The sequence below is a fragment of the Dama dama genome, chromosome X, assembly GCF_033118175.1.
Source record: "Dama dama isolate Ldn47 chromosome X, ASM3311817v1, whole genome shotgun sequence".
Lineage (NCBI taxonomy): Eukaryota > Metazoa > Chordata > Mammalia > Artiodactyla > Cervidae > Dama > Dama dama.
This window is the reverse complement of record NC_083714.1, coordinates 115,497,889-115,508,054: the sequence shown is the minus strand read 5'-3', so window position 1 is coordinate 115,508,054 and position 10,166 is coordinate 115,497,889. Positions and strand designations below refer to the sequence as shown.

The 10,166-nt window shown below is 44.0% G+C and overlaps 1 protein-coding gene across 1 annotated transcript in view; it reads left to right on the top strand.

The window, feature by feature from the left end:
• Positions 1-3,105: 3,105 nt before the first annotated feature.
• Positions 3,106-10,166, top strand: part of SYTL5 (synaptotagmin like 5) — a 265,631-nt gene continuing 258,570 nt past the window's right edge. Inside the window, exon 1 of the mRNA XM_061136176.1 lies at positions 3,106-3,179. The gene's annotated coding sequence lies outside the window, so the exon portion shown is untranslated. The remainder of the gene's footprint in view (positions 3,180-10,166) is intronic.

Here is a 10,166-nt window from a genome sequence, read left to right as displayed (position 1 = left end):
TGTTTTTTGCAAAATGAGAGATTTTTCAGGGAAATGATTGTATACATGTAGTGGACATGTTACTTTTGTCCACATCTTTCCTAGCATCTTTTTCTTTAGGAACTGTACCTTCCTCATCAGGTAAGGCTATTAATCTGTCTATTACACTCCCCTCCAAAACAGATGGACAGGAATGGGCACATGACTCAGGATAGCCAATCAGAACACATCACCTACCTGGCCCATGGTGATTGGCTCAGGGATAGACACATGACTCAAGCAGAGCCAATCCCTGGAGCTTTGCTGGAACTCTTAGGAAGTTAGGACTCTCTCAACTCTGGAGCTCTCTTGGACATTATCTGACTAAATGATGATGCAGTTGCAAGAGGAAGACACAAATTAAGAATCCACAGTAAATTGTTCAACTCCTGTGTATTTCTCCCATTATTATTTTCTTGGAAAATACATAGTCTTTCTTCAAGTCTCAGTTCAGTTGTTATCTTCTGATTAAATAATTCATGACCACTGCACCTCCTCCACCGAGGGCTGCAAACTCCCTTCTCAATCCCACAATACATTGTACACGTCCCTCTTACAGCTTTGTTGCCTGAGTTTGTTTATTGTCTGCTCTTCCCCTTCCCCCACTCTTCGGTGTATGGTGTATGGCATTCTTGATCTTAGTGACTTTGCCTTATTCATCTTTATAAGCCCAGGACCTAACATAATGCCAAGCACATGGTAGGTGTATATTAAATGTGAGTTGAATGAATGGATGATGATATGATTCTAGTAATACTTATAGTTGATCATCTTGCATGAAAAGAGACATTGCCTTACACTCACACACAGACACATACACACTCTAGGGGAATATAGGATTTATGACAGGAAATAATTTTGATCCATGATGCTAAAGCTGAAGCTCTGATACTTTGGTCACCTGATGCAAAGACCTGACACCTTAGAAAAGATCCTGATGCTGGGAAAGATTGAAGGCAGGAGAAGAGGATGACAGAGGAAGAGATGGTTGGATGGCATCATCCACTCTTTGGACATGAGTTTGAGCAAGCTCTGGGAGTTGGTAATGTGACAGGGAAGCCTGGCACACTGCAGACCACGGGGTCACAAAGAGTCGGACATGACTGAACTGAGTGACTTAAGCTTAAAACAATACAGTTCATTGAGATGAACCTTGAAAAGAATACAGTAAGGAAGAATGCAGAGTATTGGACACTTTGGAAGAAGAGAAAAAATAAAGTTAGAAAAGAAACAGTGCCTTATAAACTTGGAGAGGAGAGAGAGAGAGAGAGAGGCTGAGGGATGATATTATTAAGGGAAGTAAGTATAGATAAGGAAGAAAAGTAAAAGGAAATAGATGTGAAAGGAGGAAAAGTAGAGAGGTGTTGGTGGAAGGCAGGAGTGGGAAGGAAAATTCTGGTGTCAGGCTGGATATTGGAATACTGAAATGAATGTCATAGTCTCTGTCCACTCTAGGGGAGATCTAGGTTTGTCATGATGGTTAAAATAAAAAAAAAAAGGGATGATGAGAAGGGTGTGTGTTAGGGGAGATTACACACTTTTCTGAATGGGCAGCAACCTTCCACAGTTGAAATGCTGTCCTCAAGCTGGGAAAATGTGCCACTCTCCCCCCATTCTTGTCTCTTTCTCTCTGAACTCTGGATTCTCTCAAGCTTGTCAAGACTAGCAGTATTTTTATTCAACATGCTGTTCATCCCAGTTTTGATATGGTGGAGGCAGGACTGTGGTCTCATCACCCTTCTCCACCCAGCAGAGCAAGATTTTTGTTGTTTACTTGCTAGGTCTTGTCCGACTATTTTGCAACCCTATGGACTGTAGCCCACCAGGCTCCTCTGTCCATGGAATTCTCCAGGCAAGAATACTGGAGCGCGTAGCCATGCCCTTCTCCCGGGGATCTTCCTGACCCAGGGATGGAACCCTGGTCTCCTGCACTGCAGGCAGACCTTTACCCTCTGAGCCACCAGGGAAGCCTGTGGGAGGGTCTGGGCATTGCCAAATCCAGCTGACAGGTGGAAAGAGTTGTTGGAGGAGCTGCTCTGGAGTAATTGATCAGGACCCTAAGGGGCCTTCTCCAGACAGGCCTTCTCTCCTATCCTCTGCTTTAGCTCCTCTCTGAAAGAGGTGCCTAGGTAATAGTATTTGATGTAAATTTCCTGAGTTGTTTTGTAAATGTGAAAACCCCCCAGCAAAAGGAAGATGTTAACTACTTAATGAGCACAAAGCCCCAGGCCTCTTGGAGCCTCAGGACTGATGAAGGTAACCCTTTTGACACTACCCAGCTACCTCACCAGCTGCCAATCAGAGACTTGCACAGGATTTAATCACAGACCCTGCGACCTCCTTCCCTCACCTGACTTTTAAAAAGTGATTTGTGAAAACCCTTGGGGGGAGTTTGGGGCTTTTAGGGCAGGAGCCACCCCATCTCCTGGCATGGCCCTGCAAGGGACGGTTTTCTGATCCAAACTCAGACCTTTCTTTTTTTTTTTTTGCCTCACTGTGCAAGGGACTTACTAACGAGCCTTAATAAGGCGGGAGAGACCTACAGGAAAGGATACACCTGGGATCTTGGAACCAGCTGTGCTCGCTTCTGGAAGGGATAAGTTCTGGTGCCCCGGTCACAAGGGGGAGACCGAGGGTGGCAGGGCAAGAGGGTCTTGCCGGGTTGGTCCTGCCTTCCCCGGAGGGGAGGGGGTGCGGGCCTTGGCGTTGCGTGTCCAGATGGCGCGTGGAAGGTGTGTGGAGCTCAGATGGGTAGACCAGGGGTAGCGGGTCCCCGGGTGGCGGCGGAGAGGGGAGACCCACGACGGCAGCCCATGTCCGGCACGGTCGTCTTCAGGGGCGAGCTGTGGCAGGCACGGCCCCCGCTGGATGGGCTCTGGCGCCGCCGCCTAGGGGAGTCCGGCAGACGGCGCTGAGCTTGAGGGCGGCCGGAGACGCCCCCCAGCGCCCCGACCCGGTACCTGCCGGGGGCGGGCGGCGCGAGGGGCGCGCGGCGCGAGAGGCGGGCACCGAGCGCGTGAGTCACTCGGCTCCCCGGGGCTCGGAGCGGGACTTCGCCTCCCGCCTGGGGTCTAATTTCATCTCCAGCTTCGGCGACTCAACCCTGAATACCTGCCCCTCCTGAGAGGGGACCAGCGTTCTTCCGTCTAGGTGACGGCCAGGTAAGTTTCTGGTCTTTGGATGCTTGGGTGGCTCGCGGGGAGGAGGGGGGCGGTCTTCCAGTCTGTGCCTCGGTCTGCCTTTGCTTCCACCTCTGGTTCTCTCCGTTGGAGACAGAAAGTTCGATTTTGAAAAAACGCAACAGAAAAGATCAAATGCACGCTCAGACCCCAAACAAGCCAAACTCTGGGGCCCTATTTAATTTCCCGGGTATCTTCAAATGTCCGGATGCGGCGTTTATGGGGCTAGGAATGTTCGATTTGTTTCGTTTGGGTCCCTCCTCCCCCACTTTCTTTCTGGGTTATTCTCAGAGGTCGCGTTTGAGAGGGGGGTTGGGGGACAAGGGTGACGAGAAAGCTGGAAGGCTGGGCTGGAATCCCTTGCCAGGGCGGTTTCCTCATTTCTCTGCGAGGTGGCAGATGCTCTACCGTAGCCGGAGTTGGGATCTTGGAGCCAGCCCAGGACCTGCCGGAGCTGTAAGGTAACTGCAGTTTGCTGCATATCAATCTCGGCGCCGCTGACTGAATCAAAATGTTCCGGAGGCACAATTAATGGGAATGCCACGGTCATGTTGGAACAATTCACTGAAGGACTCTCTTGAATATTTTATTTTGAATGTATCGTATTTCAGGAAAATTTTAGGAGGCTACCGCGGGTCTCATTTTCTCTATTTTCAGAGATGCTTCCAAACCTATTATTTCTCTTGCAAGAAAATCAATGAACACTGTCTCTTAGAAGGATTTAACAATGCAAAGCTACCTCTTACTTTTCTTTTACCAGTCTGTGTGGGGTTGTGTGGGGGGGGGGGAGGTGCTCCCACAAACTGCTTTTAGAAAAATCGACGCGGGGAGGGTGCATGCCCCTTTCTCGACCATTAAGCTCAAGTGTTTCCCTGACTATTAAATGGGTACTAATTGTTGCTGCTCTTTTTTTTGCTTAAAAGTAGCAAAGGAAAGAACCTCCTAGAATGCCCTGCGTTTGTGGCTCATCTTGTCGACTGATTGCTTTATCATCAGTACTGTTTGGTTTGATGCAGTGTTAACAGGTGGTCTAAATTCACAGCACAGTTTTGTTCTAGACGAACAACCCTGCTGATATGGGCGGAAAGTGGAAAGTCTCCTCACTCCCCCCTCAAAAAAAAAACCCATGTCTTTCTCCTGCTTTGTGGGAGAGACAAAGATGGTGGGGGCAGCTTTTCTGGCAGTTGATTGGGTCGCCTGTCATTAATTGTGCTTTCCTGAATCATCATTTGGTTTATAATCTGTGATTATAGAGATGAACCTTTACCCTCCTCCCCCCAGAAAATGAATAAAACCTGAGATGTTTAGTCAGTTCCCAGAGGTAACTTTTTAGAGTTAAATGGAAACTGTGATGATCTTGTTTTTTTTTTTTTTTTCCAAAGCTCTTCCCAGGGAGTCCCCCGCAACTGACTCAGGTTTTCTACCTGTTGGATAACATGACTCTTTTCCTCTGCCTCTTGTGACTCTTAGTTTGCACACCAGTATTTCTCAAGATAGTAAAATTTCTTGAAAGGCAGGGTAATGTCTTAGTCATCTGTATATCCTTGGAGCCTATTAAATTAGGTGGGGGTCTGAATGAATGAATGAATACATGAATTTGGCAGTTTAAATTGGGTTTGGCATCCCTTGAACATCTCCTGGGCATGCTTTTTCTTCACTCCTGTAAGATAAGCCTTCTAATTCAATGATTCTCAATGTGGATTCTCAGACTATACTTATTCTAAATAAGGGTTTGACATATATGGAAAACATCTATATATTAGTTATGACCCCCTTTTTCCCCCCTGCAACAGAAAAGTCAACTAAAAGAGGCTTTAACAAATTAGAGAATGCTGACAGCAGGTGATCACTGGAGTAGGCTCAGTGGCCCAACAGTGTCAGGGGATTGGACTGATACCTTACCCTCCTGGTTTCCTGGGCTTCCCTTGTGGTTCAGCTAATAAAGAATCCGCCTGCAATGTGGGAGACCTGGGTTCGATCCCTGGGTTGGGAAGATCCCCTGGAGAAGGTAAAGGCTACCCCCTCCAGTATTCTGGCCTGGAGAATTCCATGGACTGTATAGTCCATGGGGTTGCAAAGAGCTGGACACAACTGAGCGACTTTCACTTTCCTGGTTTCAAGATGTCTGTAACAGCTCTAGGCTTACATCCTCATCCCACATTCAAATGCAGTTAATGGGGTAGAAAGCGGTAGAATAACTTCCTCCTGCAACTTTCTCCTATCAGAGAAGAAATAACTTCCCCAAAGTTCCTCAACAAAATCTCCCTTGTATCTCATTGGTCAGAGTTGGGCCACCTATCAATCCATGAGATTGGACTGTGGAATGGGGAGGCCAGGAAATATCTGGCTTTTTAGCTTGTATTGTGGGAAGGAGCCCGGGGAGAGGGGCTTTGGAGAGAGATTTTGGGAGCTAGCTGGCAAGTCTGTTGAACTGTCATGAAAGAAAGTGGTTCTGTTTTAGCCAGTGATGGTATTAATGATTGGTCCAACTGCCACATTAAATATTAAGCAATGTAGCAAAAGCATATTCAGAACAGGATTATTTTCTCTCGGGCATGGTATTTTAAGGGTGCTAAATCATTTTTGTGGAGTGGTAACTTTTAGAGACTGCAGGTAGAAAAATAAATTTCTATATATAATATATATATGGCATGTATGGTTTTTCATTGTTATAAATGTGGGTCAGATCCTCCAGCTTCTGAAAGAGAGTAAACCTTCAGTAAGTAGATAGTTGTGCTGTGAGTTTGGGAGCATCACAACCTTGCAAGGACAAATGGAAAGGGGTTTAGCAATTTAAAAACCTAATTACTGGTTTGGCACCTATGCCCAGAAATTCTGGGTTACACAAACTCAGCGTCTCGAATTTGCATCCGAGGAGTCTGGAGAGCAACTTAGCTGGTAGGGGCAAGAAGAACATGAGAAGTAGTAGATACTGATGATTTAGGGCGATGGATTTTCTTTGGGAGCCTTCTCTGTTCCTTACTGTGGAACATGTACTACAAACAATGTTTGAGATGATCCTTAGCGCACACATGAAAGCTGAAGTTGATGAAGGAAAAGAGAGCATATATCTCACTGCCAGTTTGGATTCTTGACTTTTCCAGTAGGAGTCCTGATGTATTTGCAGAGGGGACCTACTCATGGGAGCTCAGCTAAGAAAGTTCCAAGAGATTGAAATGTAGCAATCAATCCTATGCCTTAGCTTTCTCACCAGTCAAACGAATAAAGAAGACTAACAGTGGTTCTCAAACTGTTTTGCACTTTAAAAATCACCCAGGGAGCTTTTAAAAGTCCAGATTTAATGGCTGATCCCTGGACTTCCTAAATTGGAACCTCTGGGAATGGGATACAGGCGCCAGGACTTTTAAACCTCCCCTAGATGATTGCAGTATGCACCTAACTTTGGGAACTGTTATCGGTTGCTCCAGCTTGCAAAATGAAGTACCACAGAGTAGATGACTTAAAAACCAAATTTATTTTCTCACAATTCTGAGAGCTAGATGTTCATCAAGGTGTTGACAGGGCTGGCATCTTCTGATTTAGGTCTCTCTCCTTGCCTTGCACATGGCCATCTTCTCACTGTTTGCATGTCTTTCCTCTGATGTATCTGTGTCCCAGTCTCCTCTTACAAGGACACCAGTCATATTGGATTAGGGCCCACCCCTCATTTTGATTTCATTACCTCTTTATAAAAGCTCTGTCTCAAAAAAAGCTCTGTCTCCACACACAGATTCTGAAGTGTTAGGGGTTTAGGATTTCAACTGGTGAATTGGAGTGGGGTTGGGGGTGTGGGGGCACAATTCAGCCCAGAACAGGAACCACTGGACAGGTATTAGTATGGCACTACACAAAAGTTACTGTGCAGACAATTCACCGGAAGATCTTTCTATAGTTGAGATTCCAGTTCACTGACTCTGGGTGAGACATGAGCGTCTGAAGTTCTCACGAACTCCAGGTGATGCCAATGCTGCCAGTCCCGAGATAATGCTGGAAGCAGCTTTCGTGCTGTCTAGATTGGTAGTTCTGAAGCTTGAGCAGGCATGGGAATCAATCACCTGGAGAGCTTCTTACAAACAGATTGCTGGATCCTGGCTTCAGAATTTGTGATTCTGTAGGGTTAGGGTTAGAGCCCAAGTCTCCAAGCTGGCAGTGAGATATATGCTCTCTTTTCCTTCATCAATTTCAGCTTTCATGTGTGCACTAAGGATCGTCTCCAACATTGTTTGTAGTACATGTTCCACAGTAAGGAACAGAGAAGGCTCCCAAAGAAAATCCATCACCCTAAATCATCAGTATCCACTACTACTCATGGTGCTGCTGGTCTCGGGACCACCCCTTGTTTTTTTATTTTTTAAATGTTTAATTTCAGTTATTTAAAGTTCCATCCGTCTGTATACACTTTATATTAAACACACAGGAAGCCGGGGCTCCTAGCGGAAATACACATTTTAATTTTGGGGATTGTTCAGATACTGAGAAGAGCTTTGTGAACCATGTCTCTCTCACATTTTGAGATTTTGTGGTATGGAGTGAATCTAGTTCATTACACACATCATTGTTTGTGAAGTTTATAGTGTTGTATTTTTTGTTTTGCCAGGCTTAATTACTTTATCTGCTCAAAAGACAAAGGAAATGAGAGAAAATGCTACACTGAGGTCTCTCTTAATCTCTTATGCAAATAGAGGTGAATGAATAGGGAGTCTATACATCAGCGCGTTTATCTCTATTTATGTTTCTTCTCTAATCACAGAGCTAAATTGTAGCTTGCCCTTATACGAGCTCAAAGATGATTTTATGAGATGAGTTGCTGGCTTCTTATATGTGATTTTTTTCTTGGGAGGATTAACTATTCTAGAGATTGTACAATCCGGGGCGAGGGGGAGGGAGGCATTGCACATTTCTCAAAACACATTAATTTTAAATTCTAATTTAATTACATTTTTATTTCTACATGAGACCAATGGTGAGCTACATCAAACAATACCCCCCTCTCCAAAATGATTGGAGGTGGAAAAATAGTTTGCCTGCTCTTTGGAAGTTCAATTAGTAGAATTCACGGTCTGCAGATGTTTTTACTTCATTGGGAGAGTAAAACAGGAGACTGTCTGCAAATGTGAGACTAAATGGTTTAGAAACATCCAAAAACTTATGTTAGTGACCTGGGTATAATTTCAAGAATGTGGTTGTAGTTTTTTTAAAGTAGAAACTTGTCCCCCAAAATAGCTATATATATATATATATATATATTTTTAGTATATTGGTCACTCTACCTTTGATATCTCATTTAGCTGTTGTAACCTCTAATATATCAGATATGTGTGTGTCAGTTATCTGCTGCCATAATAATGCTGCATAACAAGCAACCATAGAATCTCTGTAGCATATGACAGTGTGCATATTATAAGCTCGTGTGTCTAGATCAGCTGGGGGTTAACTAGATTGTTTTGTTGATCTTGGCTGGGATTGTTCACATGTCTTGGGTTTATCTGGATATTGGCTGATGTAGGCTAACCCTTTCAGTTTTTTCAGATATATACATGCACACACACACACACACACTTTTTTTTAATGTTCTCTTCCATTATAGGTTATTACAAGATATTGGGTATCGTTCCTTGTGCTGTACAGTAGGTCCTTGTTGGTTATCTATTTTATATATAGTAGTGTGTATATTTTAATCCCAAACTCATAATTCATCCCTCCCCTCTCCCCTTTCTCCTTTGGTGACCATACATTTGTGTTTTGTGAGTCTTTCTATTTTATGAATAAATTCATTTATATCATTTTTTTTTTTTTAGATCCTACATATAAGTGGTGCCGTATGATATTCGTCTTTTTCTGTCTGGCTTATTTCACTTAGTATGATAATCTCTAGGTCCATCCATGTTGCTGCAGATGGCATTATTTGATTCTTTTTTTTTTTCTTAAATCACTGAGTAATATTCCTAGACTAACCTTGAGTGGAGTAACTGGTGCCTGGGCTCAGCTTCACTTGTTTGTGATCTGGCAGGTTATCCGGTCATGTCCTCAGGGCAGCCGGCAGAGGTGCAGGAAAGAACAAATGGAAATAAACAGGTCTCTTGAGGCCTCGATGCATAACTGGCATACCCGCACTTTACCTTGTCCTGTTGGCCAAAGCAAGCCCAATGGTTAGGCCCAGAGTCAGAGTGGGAGGGCCCTACAAAGTGATGACCAAAGAAATGGATGTAGAGAGGGATAAAGAACAGGGGCTATTTTTTTGCAGTCTATCACAGAGGAGAAAAAGTTTTGAGACATTAAATAACTTGTTCAGATCCCATTACTTACACGAGGTAAAGCCAAGACTGAAAAGCAACTTTGATGCCAAAGTTTAACACTCTTTCCTTTATGCCACATTGCTCTCCTACTTTTTATTGTACCCTATTTAGAGCAAAACTGTGTCAAGAGAAGGTATATGTACAGCCTAGAAGATAAAAAATTGTCACAAGTGAGATTCTGGGCACATGCATGTATATATATACATATTGTTATATTTTTCAGTTTGCTCAATTTGTAGCATTTATGTTTTTAATTTTTATTAATGTTCTCTCTTATCTCTGGTATGAAGCATGTAAAGTATTTCCATTTTAAAGAAAAAAATGGATTCAACTTTTAATCCTATAAATCTAAAGAGGTTTCATGCTGCCCCATTTTCCCTGACTTCTGACTTTTCCAAAATTATGCCAGGTTTATAGGGCCTCCTATTCAGAATGAATTTGCTGATGCCAAAAGTGTTAGAGTTTACCCTCAGGGTCTTCGCACAGTTTCCACATTCTTGGTGAGTTTTGCCAACAATTGGTAAACCTCCCGGCACTGTCCAGGGGAGAGGTTACCTGTGATATTTCCAGCCTGATCTTCGGACCTGCCAGGCTAGATAAACTCAGTTGTAGAGATGGATGCAAGAGAGTGTCCAAGCCTAATGTTGTTAAAGAGTTGAATTGTATAATGAAT